Source organism: Cupressus sempervirens, chromosome 7 (genome assembly GCF_028749045.1).
Source record: "Cupressus sempervirens isolate cs-2001-9-10 chromosome 7, ASM2874904v1, whole genome shotgun sequence".
NCBI classification, from domain to species: domain Eukaryota; kingdom Viridiplantae; phylum Streptophyta; class Pinopsida; order Cupressales; family Cupressaceae; genus Cupressus; species Cupressus sempervirens.
In genome coordinates, this window is record NC_143124.1 from 329169393 (window position 1) to 329187977 (window position 18585).

Below are 18585 nucleotides of genomic sequence, written 5' to 3' on the forward strand. Positions count from 1 at the left end.
CTATCTTCTGAACATGTCTCCTACACAAGCCATTAAGAGGAAGACTCCAGAGGAAGTTTATTCTAGCTTTTTTGGCACACCCGTTTTCCCCATTGTTCCACTCCACCCTCCTTGACTTTCGCTCCCTTACCTCTCATACAATGCCTATTTATGACATTCCTGGACAGCCTTCTATTCACCCTACCCCGCCTCCTTTTTGCCACTTGTTCACCCCCTCTTTCATCTATGAGGCCATTAGATCCATGAGATGTAGCAGAGCAACAGATGAAGAGGGGTTCTAGGCTGAACTCTTTAAGTTTGGTACCTTGGTTCTGGGCTCCTATTTTTCTACTCTTTTCAACAGAGTGGTTTGCACTAGTTTTCCGACTTCTTGGTCCAAGCATCTGATTTACCCTATTTATAAGTCCGGTCTTGCCTCAAATCCTGAGAATTACAGAACCATTATGATTGGGCACACGTTTGCCAAACTTTATGCCATAGCTCTCAATGCTATGTTATCTAGTGAACTTGACAGGAAAGGGTGTAGAGTAGTTGTCGAGCACACTATCGGACCATGGATCACATTTTTACTTTACGGGCTATTATTGAGGAGGCTAGACAGAGATCGGCAAAAGTTTATTGCTGCTTTGTTAATTTTCACAAGGCTTTTGATTTTGTTCCTTAGGTGGCTCTTTTTGAGAGGCTTCGGGCGATTGAGATTTCTGAGATGTTACTTATTGCTATTATGAGATTATATGAGATTGTGGTTGGTAGATTCAAGACCAGGAAGGGATTCTCAGTTCCAATCCATAGTACCATTAGGGTCAAGTAGGGCTGTCCTCTCTCCCCTACTTTGTTTGGTTTATATATTGATGGAGCTTGAGGACTTCTTGTTGAAGTCATTGCTCCCAGGGGACGGTTGTTATTTACCCCAGGTTTTGATCTCCATTCTTCTTTTCACAGATGATGTGGTTCTTCTTGCTTCTTATCCAGAGAGTTTACAAAGGTTTCTTGATGGTTTGGCTTCCTTTTGTGATCAACTATAGTTTGTGGTTAACTTGGGTAAGACTTGGGTTATGATCTTTAATTGCTTGAAGACTTCACACCTTCACTTCTTTTTTTAGGGACAAGAGATTGAGATCACTTCCTCATATATGTATTTGGGGGCGAAGTTTTCAGGACCTCGCTTCAGTATGAGACCAATGATTTAGTTGAGAGTTTGTAAAGGTATGGGTTCTCTTGCTATGCTTGAGAAACAATGCTTCAGACACCACTTTCGGGATACTTCATCTAAGTTATCTCTCTTGGACTCCCTTGTTCGGCCAACAGTTCTTTATGGTTCTGTGGTTTGGGGTCCGTCTCTCCTTAGTTCTGACTGGGCCTCGATCGAGGGGGTTCAGACTCTCCTTTTATAGCGCATCATTAGATGCCATAGGGTCACTCATAGTATCATTCTTGCTGAGTTCGGTGTTCATCCTTTCAGTCTTGTTGTCATATTTGATTTGATTTGGTTCCTTCATCATTTGCATTGCTTTGCGGATTCAACTACTGAGGATGATAGATACTCTTACTTGGCATATTGCTCTTCTGTTGCTACTGTGAGTTCTGATACTTGTTCTCATGCTCGTTGTTGGTATGCACAGGTATCTTCCCTGCTGAGATTGATTGGGATAGATATTGACCGTCTCCCTCTTTATCAGTTCTCGTTGAATGCCCCTGCTCATCTTCTCCCCTCCTGATAGGAGTTAAATGAGCATGTCAGACTTGATATTTACAGACCGTACATTATCACTACTTGGACTGACCTGCCGGGTGGGTTGCGTCCGAGGATGATCTTCTATGCGGAGCACTTTTTGGAGATCTGTGATGAGATTGTTGTTTCTCCTAGTTACCTATCTCGACGGTGGTCTCATGCCCTGTGTATCTCCCTGGGGTCCTTCGGAGTTGACTCTCACCGTCTTCGTGCTCAAACAGACCATCATATTGACAGTGGCAAGCGGATTTGTATGCTTTGTACTTTCGTTGAGGTCGAGACAAAGACTCACTTTTTATTCTGTTGCCCTATCTATTATGAGATCAGAGGGAGATTTACTGCCTATTTCAAGATTGCTTTTCTCTTTCTAACTTCTTTAGTTATTGTGACCAGTGATGTGTCGCACTCTATCTTCAGGAGGCCACTCTACTCCGTGACAGTACTTTACAGACACTTCTTCCTCAGCGGCATTCTTCGACTCAACTCATTACTGTTTTTTACACATCCTTATCTCCTTTGCATGGCGTGAAAAGGCCGTGTAGTTCTTCCAGTTCTTTTGGTCATTCCAGATCTGTCAAACCTTGTACCAGGTACTTACCTCAGCGGCACTTGTAGAGACATATTAGAGCTTCTATCCACTCGCAGTTGTATCCTCCTGTGACTGATTTCTTTTTGCCAAGAAAGGACTCCTAGTCTTTGTCTTGGCCTCTCTCTCTGCGTTTCATTCTCTCTCTTCTTCTTTGCTTTTGTAGTGTGCTTTTCTCGGACATCGTTTGGTGTTTCTGCTGTTTTCAGCTTTCTGATTGTAACCTTCCAGTCCCATAGACCTTTGGTGGTCTTTCATTGGACATTAATATTATTATCTTATCTTATCTAGCAACAAGCCTAAAATCACTCGCTTGGTAGTTTCTGGCTTGTCCTCTTATGTTTGAATTCTATATGGCAGAAGAAAAGATCCTAGACTTATTGGTTTTAGAGATTTAGACTAGGCAACTTTTGTTGATGATAGGAAATTTACATCTAGGTATGTCTTTAGTTTGGGAACAAGTGCACTCATATGGACTAACAAGAAACAATAGGTGGTAGCTCTTTCCTCAATTAATATAGAATATCAAGGGATTGTTGTAAAGTGGATTGTGAGGTAGGTTGGCTTCGAAGGATGCTTATAGATATGTGGATGACTAAAGCAGGTTCTTCACCTCTCTTTTGTACAAGAAAGGGGTGCTCAAACTTGCCAAAATCTTCTCTTCCATGTGCAGATGAACCATGTTGAGCTTCACTATCACTACATCCGCAAGCTTGTAGAAGATGGATCAATATAGTTGCATTATGTTCCAATTGAGGATCATATTGCAAAAATTCTCACCAAGTGTTTGGGCCTGGACAAGTTTGTAAAATTTAGAGAGCAGCTTGGTGTAGTTGACAAAATGACCATTAAGGGAGGGTATTAGAATAATATTTCCATATCTATTTAGTTAATGGTCAATAATGTAATATTCATCTATTTAGATAGTTTCTAAGTTAGTGTTCAATTATCGATTGTTATTGCCTATCTCTGTACATTTCATTCTTTGAATAAAACCAAGCAATTACCATTGTGTAACAATATCAACCACCTCATTGACCAATACTCTCCTTTGGCTGTTACTATCATTGTTTACTATTCTGTTCTTTGTCGTCAGGAAATAATGGTTCAAGATGTTCCTGACGGTGTATCGGGAGGTTCCCGACGGTGTTTCAAGATGTTCCTGACGGTGTATCGGGAGGTTCCCGACAGTGTTTCAGGATGTTCTCGACAGTGTATCGGGAGGTTCCTGATAGTACATCGGAAGGGTTCTGTCAGTGTATTGGGATGTGTGCCGTCAGGCCGACATGTATCGAGATGTATCCAAAAGGTTCTATTATTACAATTGGCATGTTGTATGCGGCCTACGGATACCTTCGAGAAGGTTCCTCGGACAGTATTTATATTTCCCTTCAGGATCATTGTAATCATCAGTTCCTGATGTAATATCTTGACATATGCGAATACTAAAAGAAGTGTTATGTTGTTCGAGTTCGTGTGCACTATCTGTATGCAGTTCTTAATTAATCTATGCGGTAAACATTTGGCGCCGTTGCCCGATGGACCTGGGAAGGCAGGAGAATGAAGAGCAATGCCGAATCAACTAAACAAGAATAAGAACAAACTAAAAGACAAGGACGAAATACGCACAGCACGGGGCGATCTGATTTGGCGCAGCAAGCCGAACGAAGAAAGAGATTCCAGAAGATTGCTGCCGACGGACGCAGAAGTGCGGAAGCATTGTTGGAGGAGACGCGACAGCGGGTGGAATTGGTCGAAGAGGCAAGGGAGGAGTTTTTGAATTAGTGTTCGCCGAGGGAAGAAAGTCCAGACGGAAGAGAATCGACTCGCATGGTTCGGAGTGCCGAAGGAGCAAGAGTGTGGAGTGAACTCTTCGTCCAGGATCCACTTCCAGAAGGAACAGATTCACTTAACGGAGACCCTTCTTCACGAAACACAGCTGTCGGGATACCAAGTGTGAGCGTCGGGATACCAAGTGTGAGCATCGGGATGGCGGGACCAAAGGATAAGTTACCTAAATTTGATGGTGATGGAGTAGCTGATCCCATCAGACATTGTAAAACCTGTGAAACGATTTGGAGAGCTAATGGCATAATGGATACAAATGAATGGATGAGGCAATTTCTGGCAACCCTCCGGGGTGTTGCAATTGATTGGTTTACTGGTACCGATCCACAAAAGTCAAACAGTTGGGATAACATTAAAAAGGAGTTCATCGCCGAATTTCAACTTTTGCGCGACGATAATGAAATTGTAGCAGAGATATTCAATACTAAACAAGGGAAGAATGAAACAGTCCGAGTCTTCGCAAGGAAATTGAAGGACTTGATCAACAAGATGGAGAATAAGCCAGCTGACGGGTTACAGAAACGATGGTTCATTGAAGGCCTTCACCCAAAGTTGCGGAAGAAGATGAAGATCGTCCCACCATCGACATACATTGAAGCATATAATCGGGCAATGAACCTAGAAAGTGAATAGAAGACTAAGAAGAAGAAGAAGACTAGCTCATCCGATTCAAATGACGATGCCTCTTTAGGAGAAGATAGCAGTGATGATGAGCATAGCAGCAAGAAGGTTCGTGCCCTTCAGAAGGACATGATTCGAATGATGAAGGAATTTAAGAACATGAACAAGGAGACTAAGGGCAATGAACTGTGGTGCACAGAGTGCAAGAAGGAAGGCCATACAAAGGGATCCTGCCCAAAAGAGCAATATTGTGAGATCTGCCAGATTATGGGACACTCGGTAAAGGAATGCCCGTTCAATTTGAAAACAAGGACACCGCAGCAAGTGTTCTTGACACAGGAAGCAACCCCGTCAGGAGGGAACGGGAACACCAATACGGAAGGTGCCACATCGGGAGGATATAGAAATAATTGGCGTGGTCAAAACAACAACAACAATAGTGGCAGCAACAATAATGGTGGAAGAAGTCGAATCCAGTATGATGCAAATGGCCGACCGATAGTTCAATGCCGCGCATGCAATCTATAGGGTCACTTCGCCCGAGAATGTACAACAGCGAACACACCGAAGTTGCTATGCCGATGGTGCGGACCTGGCGATCATGATGATACTAAGTGTCCGAAGTCCGGAGTAAACTTGATTGCCGTCAGCACAGACGAGGAAGAAGTTCTAGCTATCACACGGAAGCAGGCTAAGCTCTACCCTGACCCGACGGAGGAAAGGAAGAGACTGGAGGAAGCCCATGCAGAAATCCAAAAAGCAACACAGAGAGAACCGACACACCTGAAGGACACACTTGGCACCTCTGTTCGGAATTGTGCAGAACAAAACATTGTCAGGAAAATCTTGCAAGCCGAGGTACCCGTTAGGATCAATGATTTGTTGCTCACTATACCTCAACTCCGTACGACACTCACTAATATAGCCTCGATTGCTAAGCAACCGGTAGAGCAAGAAAAGGAGAAACAGGGAAACACAAGTACAGAAGACCCGATGCTATTAGCTCTTTCCTCTGGACGCTATCCGACGGTTGTCGAAATGCGCATTCTCGAAACTGTGTTAACGGACACGATCGTGGACGAAGGGTCTGGTGTCAATGTGTTGCCAGAGGATACCTGGAGGAAGTTGGGACAGCCGACATTGTGGCCACCTACCATCCAGTTGTTAACAGCTGATCAACATGGAATCAAGCCATTGGGAATACTCACAGCACAACCAGTGACAGTTGGAACACAACCATTCCTGTTGGACTTCGTGGTGATTCCTCTAAGATGAAAAGGGTATGATGCTATTCTGGGTCGAGGGTGGCTGATACAAGCCAAGGCAAAGCACGATTGGAAGAAAAATACTTTATCGCTCGAAAGCAAAGGCTGGAAGTATGTTATCGATCTGCACACTCAGATGGTCGGGGAAGAAAGCCTATTGTCAGACTCCGAAAGCGAAGAAGATGAAAAGGAGCAAAGGATGGAACCAGATCAGGAGGGAATTCTACGACTGGAAGGAGATGATGAATTGGATTCGGTAAATGGTCTCTACCATTGGCAGATAGAAGATTATGAATTGTTTCCGACTTGCAACGTATTGACAATAGAAGGATACAATAATAATGAATTCCCAAAGGAGTTTACTGAACTGAAGGAAGGCGATGTGTCGTTCGATGTCACCTCGACACATAAGTTCTCTGAAGGGGAACCCATCAAATACAACGAAGTTGCATTACAGACCATGAATTTGGGCGATGAAGCCGAACCACGAAACATACTGGTAGGAGACAACTGGGACCCAGTACTAAAGGCAGCAGCATTCAAAATGTTTTTAGAGTATAAGGATGTGTTTGCATGGACATACAAGGACCTGAAAGGAGTACCGTCGGAGTTGTGCATGCACCGCATTCAGTTAATCGAAGGAGCAATACCTGTAAGAAAGCGACCCTACAGAATGAACAAAAATTATGCGGCACGGGTTACGGAGGAAATCAATCGAATGTTGGAGGCCGGCATTATTTTCAAGGTACAGACCAGTGAATGGGTATCTCCGATAGTGATTTCACTGAAAAAGGACTCCACTTAGATCCGAATATGTGTTGATTTCCGATGCCTAAATGCCGTAACCATCAAGGATCCGTTTCCAATTCCATTCACAGACAGCATCCTGGAAGAGGTAGCGGGACACGAGATCTACTCATTTATGGATGGGTTTTCCGGCTACAATCAGATTTCCATCGCAGAGGAGGATAAGCTGAAGACGACATTTGTCGTAGAAGATGGGGTATATGCCTATAATCGAATGCCGTTCGGTCTGTGCAATGCGCCTGCGACATTTCAACGAATCATACTACATATTTTTGATAAGATGTCCGTCGGAAACTTCAAGGCATTTTTGGATGATTGGTCGGTGTTCAGTGCAGAGGACAAATATTTGGCAGCATTGGGCGAATGTATGGAAAGGTGCCGACGTGTGCGACTAGCCCTAAATCCGAAGAAGTGCAGATTTATGGTTCCCTAGGGCAGGTTGCTCAGACACATAGTTTGTAAGGAGGGACTAAAGACAGACCCGGACAAAGTGCGAGTCATATTGGAGATGCAGCCATCCACCAATGTAACGGAGGTAAAATCTTTCCTTGGACATATAGGCTATTATAGACGCTTCATCAAAAATTTTGCCAGGATAGCATATCCACTGGACAGGTTGACGAGCAAGGGAGAATCATTCCGATGGGAAAAAGATCAAGATGAAGCATTTGAAGGGCTCAAAGTAAGGTTGGCTACTGCACCCATCCTGGCCTACCCGGATTGGAATAAGGAGTTTCATGTGCATGTTGATGCATCTAACTATGCAATCAGAGCAACTCTCGCACAAACCGGTAGCCACGGGTTGGATCATCCGATCTACTTCGCCAGTCGGTTACTATCAAAAGCAGAACAAAATTATAGTACGACCGAAGGGGAAGCATTGGGGATGGTCTATGCTGTACAAAAATTCCGACATTACTTGCTGGCTACTCCGTTTGTGTTCTATGTCGATCATCAGGCCTTGTTGTATATGATCAATAAACCAGTCATCCAAGGAAGGATCAGCCGATGGTTACTCCTCTTGCAGGAGTTTACCTTCAAGATCATCGTACGACCAGGAAAAAAGCATGTAAGCGCCAATCATTTGTCATGTATCAGAACAGGAGAACCGACAGACGGTGTGAATGATGACTTTCCTGATGCACAATTGTTTCACATTGCCGCACTACCGAAGTGGTATACAAGCATCGACGAATACTTGTCCACAGGACAGTTTCCAGATACCATGCCATCGAATGAAAGATGGAAGTTGGTGATACGGAGCGAAACATTTCAGTTGATTAATAGACTGTTGTATAAAATGGGACCCGGTCAGATCCTCAGGCGTTGTGTCTTGGAGGAAGAAATTCCACGGGTACTGAAGGAAGCACATGAAGGACTGGCAGGAGGACATATGGGCTCGGACACAACTGCACGAAAGATACTTCTAGCTGGATTGTGGTGGCCAACGGTATACAATGACGCCAGGGAATAGGTTGTTGCATGCGATACATGTCAGCGCGCGGGGAAACCCTTGAAGAGAGACTTCATGGCTTCGAATCCCTCTCATGCCTAGGAGCTTTTTGAACGATGGGGTTTGGATTTCATAGGACCCCTGAAGATGAGCAGAACCAGACGGTGCCGTTACATTGTGGTTGCCACGAAGTACTTGACTAAATGGGTGGAGGCGCGTGCACTACCGGACAACTCAGTGGTAAGTACAACACAGTTTATTTATGAGCAAATAAATACTAGATACGACATTCCGTTACAATTAACAAGTGATAGAGGCGGACATTTTGTAAATCATGTGATCCAACTACTTACCACGGAGTTCAAAATTTATCATTCGCTATCAAGTCCATACTACCCAAGAGCTAACGGACAGGCCAAAGCTACCAACAAAATCCTGGTATCAATTATATATAAATCTTGTGCAGTCGAAGGAGAGGATTGGGAGGAAAAATCACCTTCTGCTCTGTGGGCTTACCGTACGGTGTATAAAGTTACAACAAGACACGCCGTTTCAATTGATGTTCAGGCAGGAGGCTGTAGTACCAGCAGAATTTATGATACCAAGCTTGCGGATAGCGCTAGAAAATAAGTTGGGCGACATGGAAAGTTTAAGGGAGCGGCTGTACAAACTAAATAGGTTGGAGGAAAAGCGATTGTTAGCACAGTGGGCCACTAAAGTAACCCAGAACAGGCGGAAGGTGTGGCACGATAAGCACTTGAAATTGAGTAGGTTTCAGCCCGGACAGTGGGTGTTGAAGTACGATGGCCGGAATGAGATCAAGCCGGGCAAGTTTAAAGTTAAGTGGGTCGGACCGTATCAAATTCGGGAAGTAGGAGACAATGGAGCAATAAAACTATGGACTTTGGATGGACAGGAAGTGCCCCAGGCGGTGAATGGCTCGAAGCTCAAGGTATACCATGATCAGAAGAATTTTGTGTCAGAAAATGACCGTCGGGTGTCCCTGTCGTCATTGCAGACCGACGATGCTGACAGTCGTAGAGAAAACTGAATCTGCTGTTCAAAATAAATTATTAAAAAAAAAAAAAGAGCCGTAACCGTACGGTCCGTGCGGCAGGCTATTTCATGGCACCGTACGGTCTGTACGACAGGCTATTTCATGGTACCGTACAGCCGGCTATTCCATGTCACCGTACGGTGCTATTTGTATGAGTATTAAGCGTGAAAAAAAAGGCCATTTGACGTAGAGTACCGTACAGTTCGTATGACACGTTATTTCATGTCAAATACCACCGTACGATATTGTTGGTCTTCTCGGATTTGACTTATCTTCATTTGGCGGAGCTTGGCAGGAACGAAGAAACCATTGGCTTCGTCTTTCATTCCTTCTGACTTTTATTAGTTCTTGATCGCGTGGATTCTGTAGATGACGGACTTAAGATTTTTCTCCTTAAAATTGTTCACGACAAACTGGGCAGTGCCACTTTCTAGGAGAAGTGCGCTTAAGGGGTAGGTCAAGATGCTACAAATGATAAGTTCGAGGGCAGCAATCGTAACAAAGCAAGTCGCCACCGGCATCGAGTTTTGCATGTATCTATTCATGCTTCATCAAGGCCTTCACATGGTGAATAAGTAAAACAACGTAGGGGAGAGTTTTCAGGTTATCACCTGCCCTTTTTGCATACGTTCTTGCCTTTGCCTATAGCAGTATCGTTAGAGGGTTTCTTCAAGTGTCTCGGTGCCCTGTTGAAAGCCGTCAGTGAGTATTTGGAAGCCTTACTTTCAAGGGTTTCATCGGAAGGCACTTACAGTAGGAAATACGTGGGAAATTTGGGAATCCATACAGCTGTACGACAGGCACAGGAAACATACAAAGGGCATAGTATGCAATTAGCCAGTAAGAGAGCTTGGAGGAAACACCTGGAACAGAATTGAGTCATGAATCAAGAGGTGCAGGCAGGACCCTCGCAAGCACGGCCACGGGGAAAGGAGACAGGCAAGCATAGGGCAAAAGTACAAACTCAGTCGGATGTCCATACAACACCACAAACTGTAGCGTTTGAAGGGCTGAATGGAGGAGACTGTCGGAAATGGTGGGAAGAACATCCAGATACTCACCTGGTTAAAGCAAGCATCAGGAAAGCACAGGTCGAGTGGGCTATTCGGATGCCACTTTTTTGTATTAGAGACTTTGAGGGTGTTTTACGGCCGATGATTGAGGCTTATGACAGGCATTCTCGAAAATGCTCAATTCCATATTTGGGGTATGACATAGTGGTATCCTTTCGGCCAATTGATTTTACGAGAGTCTTTGGTATACTAGGGGCGGCGCAAGGTGGAACCAAGATTGATGGCAGACCCAAACAAATGAGCAAGGAGACGAAGCTGCAGCTCATATGGATGGTGTGAAATGACAAAGTACAGAAGCACATTGATACTCTCATGGACGCGTCAAAGAAAAGAGGTCTGCAGAAGTCTGAGATTCATGAAGGACATTGGAAGTGTTTGATGGATGTGGTTAAAAGCAAGCTTACAGGATCCAGCAGGGCATCTGACATTTCCTTCCCCTTGGTCAGTATGATGAATGGAATCATGAATGGTAAGGTCTATGACTGGGCTTCATTGTTAGCTACGCGCATGGAGGAGTTCATGACCTTACAGCACAAAACGTTCTATATGCTGCATTATGCCATCAGACTCTTTTTGGATGCCACGGCTACGACGATACCCCATGAGCAGCTAGAAGTTAAGCTGACTCTGGCTGTACCTGGCGAGCCTCCGGTAATGCAATGGAAGCATTTGGATACACCTCTAGGTCAGAAGAGCGGGGGCCAGAAGAGGACACGGCAGGAGATGGAGGAATCAGGTAACATCGATAGTGGCCGTCAGGACACATCTGGCGATGAGGATGATGACTCTGAAGGTATGGAGGTTGAGCAAGAAGAGGAGGAAGAAGATGAGGAAGGTAGCATTGTCTCAGCAGTCCCACTTCGCTTTTCGCGACCAGCTGCACCTGTGACTATCACTTCAGCTCCGGTAATTTCAGCGCCCCACATTCACACCATGGCAGATGTTCACATCCCAGGGTTTGGTCAGTTTCGGCGTCCAGTGGTAATGATCCCGGTTATTCTACATCTTGCGTCACGAACAATAGTAGCACCTGTGCAGCCAGCAGTGCACCAGCGGACAGCAGTACCTGTAGCCATGAGTTCGCAGCCTGTAGTTCCCATACCTATACTAGAGAGTTTACCTCAGCCACTTCCTGTGAAGCCTGTGACAGAGGAAGGAGTCAGTGGGAGAGGTACGCAGGAGCAAGTTCGGCTGGAAGTAATTGGGTCAGATGCGGTAGTCAATGTAGTGGACACACTGCTAAGTGAGGATCAGAGTGCTCACTCCAGTATCCTTGAAGCGGCACCCCAGGCTCCAGCAACAAGTGTAGCAAGTCCGGCGAGTGAGTACCTAAGATGCCGGCTACTTGCCCCTGTCGCCAGAGGTCATTCCATTCAGTCTCCCATGAGAGAGCTCACACCCTTGGAGGTCCATTGGTCCAACAGTGAGATAGTCGAGATACCGGCATCACCTGAAGGGGAGGATCAGAGTGCAGCGGCAGCCAAGAAGGTGGCCACGGAAGTGCAAACGTCAGATCCTCTACCAGCAAAGACGGAGGACTTGGATATTCATTCTCGCCTGGTTGTCATTGCAGAGCAAAGGAAGTCCATAGTGAAAATGGTGCTGACCGAGCGAAGGAAGGCAAAAGCTGGGTGGAAGGCTTGGGAGACAGCAGAAAAGGCTCGGGAGGAGATGGCCGACCAACTTACCACCCAACACCTGGCATGGGAAGTGGAACGGACAGCGCTGTTAGCACAGCTCGAGGAAAGTACGCGAGGGAAATAGCAGGCAGAACAATAGTTAACCACAGTGGAGCAGAAACTAGCAGCAACTGAGCAGCAGTTGGCAACAGCACGTCAGGAGAAGGACTCAGCGCAACAGGCTCACGATCAGAAGGAAGTTGAGTGTCAGGAGTTTGCGTTGATGCTGAAAGAAATGGTGGAAGAGAACTCACAGATCAGAGCCGATTTGTAGATATGGACATAACAGGTGTACTAGCTTCGACGCAACCAGTCATCACAGTCCGAGACTCAGACTTAGGGTTGATGATGTGTACCTCCATGTTGTTTTTGTTTTATGAATAATGTATATAGTGTGGGTTTTTTGTGGTCTCGTTGTCAGGAGACGACTTTTCTTTTTGGGGGGATGGTGTCGTCAGGAAATAATGGTTCAAGATGTTCCTGACGGTGTATCGGGAGGTTCTTGACGGTGTTTCAAGATGTCCCTGATGGTGTATCGGGAGGTTCCCGACGGTGTTTCAAGATGTTCCTGACGATGTATCGGGAGGTTCCCGACGGTGTTTCAGGATGTTCCCGACGGTGTATTGGGAGGTTCTCGACGGTACATCGGAAGAGTTCTATCAGTGTATCGGGATGTGTGCCGTCAGGCCGACATGTATCGAGATGTATCTAGAAGGTTCTATTATTACAGTTGGCATGTTGTATGCGGCCGACGGATACCTTCGAGAAGGTTCCTCGGACAGTATTTATATTTTCCTTCAGGATCATTGTAATCATCAGTTCCTGATGTAATATCTTGACATATGCGAATAATAAAAGAAGTGTTTTGTTGTTCGAGTTTGTGTGCACTATCTGTATGCAGTTCTTAATTAATCTATGCGGTAAACATTCTTCATATCTGTAAACATCTCCATTCAACATATTAGTATTGGTTGAATCAACTTCTCACAAGAGTACAAGAGCAACAATTGTTACACGAGGAGTAAACACTAAAACAGCTAGTTGTGCAATAAAGTAGAGTCGCTCACCATACAACCCAGCCGAGAATTTAGGCCAATGAAATTGCGTCTGATGACAAATATAGGAGAGGAGATCTAAAAAGTATTCTATGTTTAAGGGCTAGTTTCTTGCTAGTTGAAACAATGTATTTCAAACTATTGATGATAGGAGAATATAAAGAAGAGAGCTTGTTGGGACTGTTTTAGGAGGAAGAACAAGTTGCCATGCCTAAAAATTAAAATCATTGGCAATTATAATAAATTGATTAGGAAAAAGCAAACCCTTTTTTCTAGATATGAAAATTGAAAGCAAACTCTGGGAAAAATAGAACCAGTAAAGATTTAGCCCATTAACAAGAAAATTGTTTGAAAGTTCTCATTTAATAGCTTGGTAAAAGAAAAATAATGGCCAAAACGAAGATTAACATTTTCAGTTATCTTGCTTGAGGTGATAAATGTTCTTAAAAAGGTAACCTTATTTTTTCTATACACCATGACCCAAGCATTAGAGTTCTCAATTATCAAATGAGGGATTTTTGGGAGCTCAATGAAGGGGATAGCTTGGAGATCAGTTATCTTGTGAGGTTCTACTGGATGCTCTAAAGGCGGACACCCTAGACACTTGTAAAAAAAGAACTCATTGGTGTGGGCTACCTTACTCACAAGAGGTGTAGCCACTTTGAGGGTGGAAGTTTTAGGAGATTTTGAAGAGTAAGCATACAAGGAGGCCTTAAAAAATTCATCTTCATGACAATCAAAATTGGTCAGCTGGTATTGTGGTTCAACCCCTTCTCATTAGATACCCTATCTTGAGGGTGCTTTATGATGAACCAAGCAAGAAGACTTTCAGAAATTTGTAGTTGAATGGCCTCTAGCAAAACCAGAGTTCCTAATCTCAGACTTGGCATAGACTCAGCAAGGTTAGACCAACTTAGGACTTGGGACTAGGCAGAACTCAGCAAAGTGAAAAAAACCCAAGAAATTTAGAGATTTTTAAGGATATCCATATTAGAAACAGAAATCTTATTGCTACAAGTGATATCATCATCTCATAGTTGAATATACAGATGAGTATATCAGATATAGCAGCATCTTTGTGATTGTCTAAGCATATTGACACATCAGGCACATCACCATAATCGCCACTGTATAGTTAAACAGATTTATCAGAGAGCATCATTGGAAAGAAGTTCATTGCATACTTCATATAGTTATATCAGACAGAGCTGAACTACACGTCTGCAGATTGATATATATATAATCTTTGCATACAGCAGTGATTATAAATGTTGGCAGATTGTGTGTGTGTGTGTGTATAAAATACCTAATCATCTTGCATATTCTAAATTGTCATATTAGAAATAGGAGTGATTCAGCTGTTAATCTTATTCATAAAGCCCTCATAAGAAGTATCAACGTTAAGGAAATTAGTCTCTTGCAATTGAGTTTGCAAGGTAATTGCCTCTATTTTAGTATTTTTGAAATTAGCCAAAAAGGGGACATTACAAATGAAGTGGTAGGTAGAAGTAACTGGGAAACTTCCAGGAGCTAAAATTACATGAACCGACATTATTAAATAAATATGCAACTAATTATTTAATAAATTATTATGTTGGATGCCTAAGAGAAACTTAAGCAAGTCAAATTGGTAAAACCTCATTTATACCAACATTTTCTATAACAGAGTAACTTGTCCTTTGTAATGCCCTATTTTTGTTCTCTTCAACATCGTAGTGTAATATCCCCTTTTTCTAGGTCATTATTTCTTGATACATCATTAGCCTTTCTACCATGGTCCCATGGACTAAGTAAGATTCTACAGGGATCAGTGTGAGCTTTGGCGCAGGCACTTTCAGTTGCAGCCAATCAGAGTGATTTAGCAGGGTATCTGAGATATTATTTATAGTAAATCAACAGGGTAATGTGTTTTTGGCATTTCAGTATTGGACTTGAGTGTTTGGCCAAGACCTTTCCAAGGAGTTATCACACATGTTGTTCTGAGTGCGATTGGTTATTTATTTCAATGCCAAAAGATTCAATAGTTATTTTATAAAGTGACTATTAAACTAAGGCACATATTAATAAGTCACTTTATTATTAAAAGGGCCTTTTATTTTCCTAAGTGGACAACGGACATTCTAAATAAAAGAATAAAAGATGAAGAGATAGGAGGGGTAACTGAAAAGTCACTGCAGAGTAACTAACATGTCTGTTCGTTCCCAAAAAAGGGAGGTAAAGGGAAAAATTAGCTTTTCTTTTTGGCTGGCAGGTTGTGGGATCCTGTTTGTAGAACCCACTTGGGCATTTTTGGCTCAGGTTAGTGTGACCCTTTGCAATTTTTGTTGGTTTGGTTTGGGCTGCTTGTCTTAAAGCTCTTATTTTTGGCAGCACTGGGCCTGGTTGTAGGGTTTTTCTCCCCTTTTGTAATGGATTTTGGGTCCCTTCAAAACCTGTTTTTCCCATAATAAAAAACTGAAGAGTCATTGCATTGGGCATTAAAGAAGAAAACTTGATTCATTCCGGAGGCTTGGATTCAGTTTGGATTTCAGTTTTCTCTTGGAGAAATAACCTGAAGACAGAAACCTTTAGGCTTCTTGGTGGATTGGACGGAAGCCCAGCTCATACTTAGTGGTGTATTCGTGAAGGAGTTCACAGTTGCATTTCAGGTTCCTTCGTAGTTTCCAATCTGACTGTTGTTTTTAAGATTGAATGATACTATGTTATTGTATTGCAGGTTATTGAAATAACATCTCTGAGGCTGTTTGATTTGAATAATTATCTGGAAAGATTGCTGGTGTATTGCACAAAGAATTTGAAGAGCCATCTTAACTTTAAAGATTTGATTATTGAGCATGAACCTAGTAAACTTGGATAAAGCACATAAATATTTTCTAGATTGTCAAGAAACTTTTCTGTGATAACCCCTCAAATCTTGATCATAAGACATTGCTTTTTTCTCTTTCTTTTCTGTAACCGTTATAATTAGTCTTTGCACAAGTAAATTTCTCTTCAAAGGAAATATTCTAAATTACTTTGACAATGCTTGAATTAGGCCTTACTTGCGCAAAACAGAGCTATAAATTGACAATAATACTCTTCACTTTCTTTTCTTTGGCATCTAGGAAATACTTTAGAATCGTCATTAATATTCGAGTTTTTGTAGTAAGATCCTTTTAAATGGTCTTTTTTTATGTGGATAATAGTCCAGTGCAGAGTTTTTTTTTCAATTATATGGTGAGAAAATGATGCATGTGAAGGCAGCATTAGATTGCATCCATATGATATACATTTCATATGGGAGAAGATTATGAGAGATTAGATGAAGGAAAGGATATGGATATGTTAACAGTTAAACAAGGTTTGAGGGTAGGGGCATAAATAATGACTACAATAGTCTATACTATCTATATTTATATATATGCAATAAAATTCCATTTCTTCAAATAACAAATACATGTACCATGATCTGAAGTCTAATATACTTTCAAAATGCACGATATCAATAATAGGATCAAGCAGCAATCAGCCTTTTAATGGCACGCTTTCCAGTTATTGTTTTGCATATTCATATAAACCCACAATAAGAAAGTCAGGCTGACAGGAGGAGCAACACTAACAATATGATAAAATGGAAGGAGAAAATGGCTGACAAGAGCAGTGCGTAGATATAATTGCACTTGTATAATCAATTTGGAGTGCAAGGAATGATTTTATTATGCCAATGGTTCTATGTCTCTAAGCACAAAACTTGGAGAAAGGAGGGAACAATAAACTTCAGGAGTGAGATTTGGATCTATCTTTCTATATCTTCAGATGCCACTAGTAAGCTCTGCAATTTTTGTTGCGTCAATCCTATCTGATATTGATTCTGACACATTTAAAATAAATCCCTATCGAGGTGAAAGAAATAATATTTAGAATATCATATGCAGCCTTAAGGATTATAGGAGAATTATATCATTTTAGTGTTGCTTTACTATTTTGAAAATATCTTGAGTTTTTTGATAATCTTGCTAGAATTAAAGTAGAGTTTTTCTACTTTGTATTGTGCATGAATTTTAGTTTATTTATGCTATTATAATTTTTTTTTGGATTAAGATAATCAAAATGATGCCTGTTTCTTAGGTACTGATTTTATCTATGCATGACTTAGGGAAAGTTTGGTGTTTTATTTTTTATATGTATTATGGTTTAGACTTGATCAAAAACAACTTTTGAGACACCTTTTTATTCTTGTTCAGCTACCACCAGCTCCTCCAACACCTCCATTTGCTGAAGGCTTTGTAGCAACCTCTGATACGGCTCAAGGACAGGATGGCCAGGCACAAGATGAACATATAGATCCTATATTTGATCAAGGACCACCAGGAAAAAGGCCAAAAATAGAGAAATGATATAGATCATCTTTTGTTTCTTGGTTTTGTAAGATTGCATGCCAGAAGTACAGTAAAATTATGGTTTTACATGGGTTTCTGAAGTTTCTTAGCTTGAGTAACAAACTGCCTTTGTTTGCTGTTGGTTCTTCTAACATGCATATAAATATCCTGTGAGTGAATGTTGGGCAATATTTGTTTTTGCAAGTTCAAGTGGATCTTGAAAATAACTACAAGAAAAGGCATGGCTGTCTGTTAAAGGGCTGTGTGGTGATGGCATTGTGATTCTTGGTGGATCAGGTGCTTTATGGCTGGAGAAAACTTGTGAACTGGCTGGATCAAATTTCAATTGAAATGACCTTTAATTGTATCAAAAGCTTATGATTTCTTAAATCTTATTTAGTTATTGGATCTTTGCCCTTCGCATATAGAGCTATTCAAGAAATACAGAGCATTAGTTCCACAAACTTCTTACAGAAAATTGCATTGATACAAACATGAAAGAAAAAAGAGTTTGAGGCTGGAAGAAATAATAGGCTTGCTAATTGCATGTTCTCTTTATCCATAGTTAAACTATCTCATGTTGTAAGAATCATTACAGATTATGATCTGATTATCTACCTGTGAAAAAAAATCTTTGATTATCTGCAAAAGTACTTGGTCAGGACAAATATCTTGCTCATCACAAAGGCAATGGCCCAGCAGGCCATTTCGATTTTAATTCATGTCTATCCATTTTCTTTTCAAGATAAGGAGGTCATTTATGTATACCACTCGTATTATTATCTTGTAAATTTCCTTAAGACATTACACTATGACTGACAGAAAATCTAAAAAATTTATTATCTGTATTACACATTTGAAATAATTATCTTTTCATCCCTTGAGTTTGGCATGGAATGAGTTTTTCTATAAGTATAATCAGCAGCCTAACTGGGGGCAGACCCTTAGACAATCACAACCCAAAGATGTCAAAGAGAACAAAAACACTAAAAAAGGGTGCTGGCTTTTATAGGTCATCATGACTATTAATAACACATAAACAGAACAAATG

At 42.0% G+C, this 18585-nt stretch overlaps 1 pseudogene across 1 annotated transcript in view; it reads left to right on the top strand.

Annotated features, from left to right (window-relative positions):
- LOC149546762 (mediator of RNA polymerase II transcription subunit 6-like) overlaps positions 1 to 17907 on the top strand; it is a 102534-nt pseudogene extending 84627 nt beyond the window's left edge. The window contains exon 4 of the transcript XR_016353766.1: positions 17400 to 17907. The product of XR_016353766.1 is annotated as a mediator of RNA polymerase II transcription subunit 6-like (transcript). The remainder of the gene's footprint in view (positions 1 to 17399) is intronic.
- Positions 17908 to 18585: the final 678 nt, after the last annotated feature.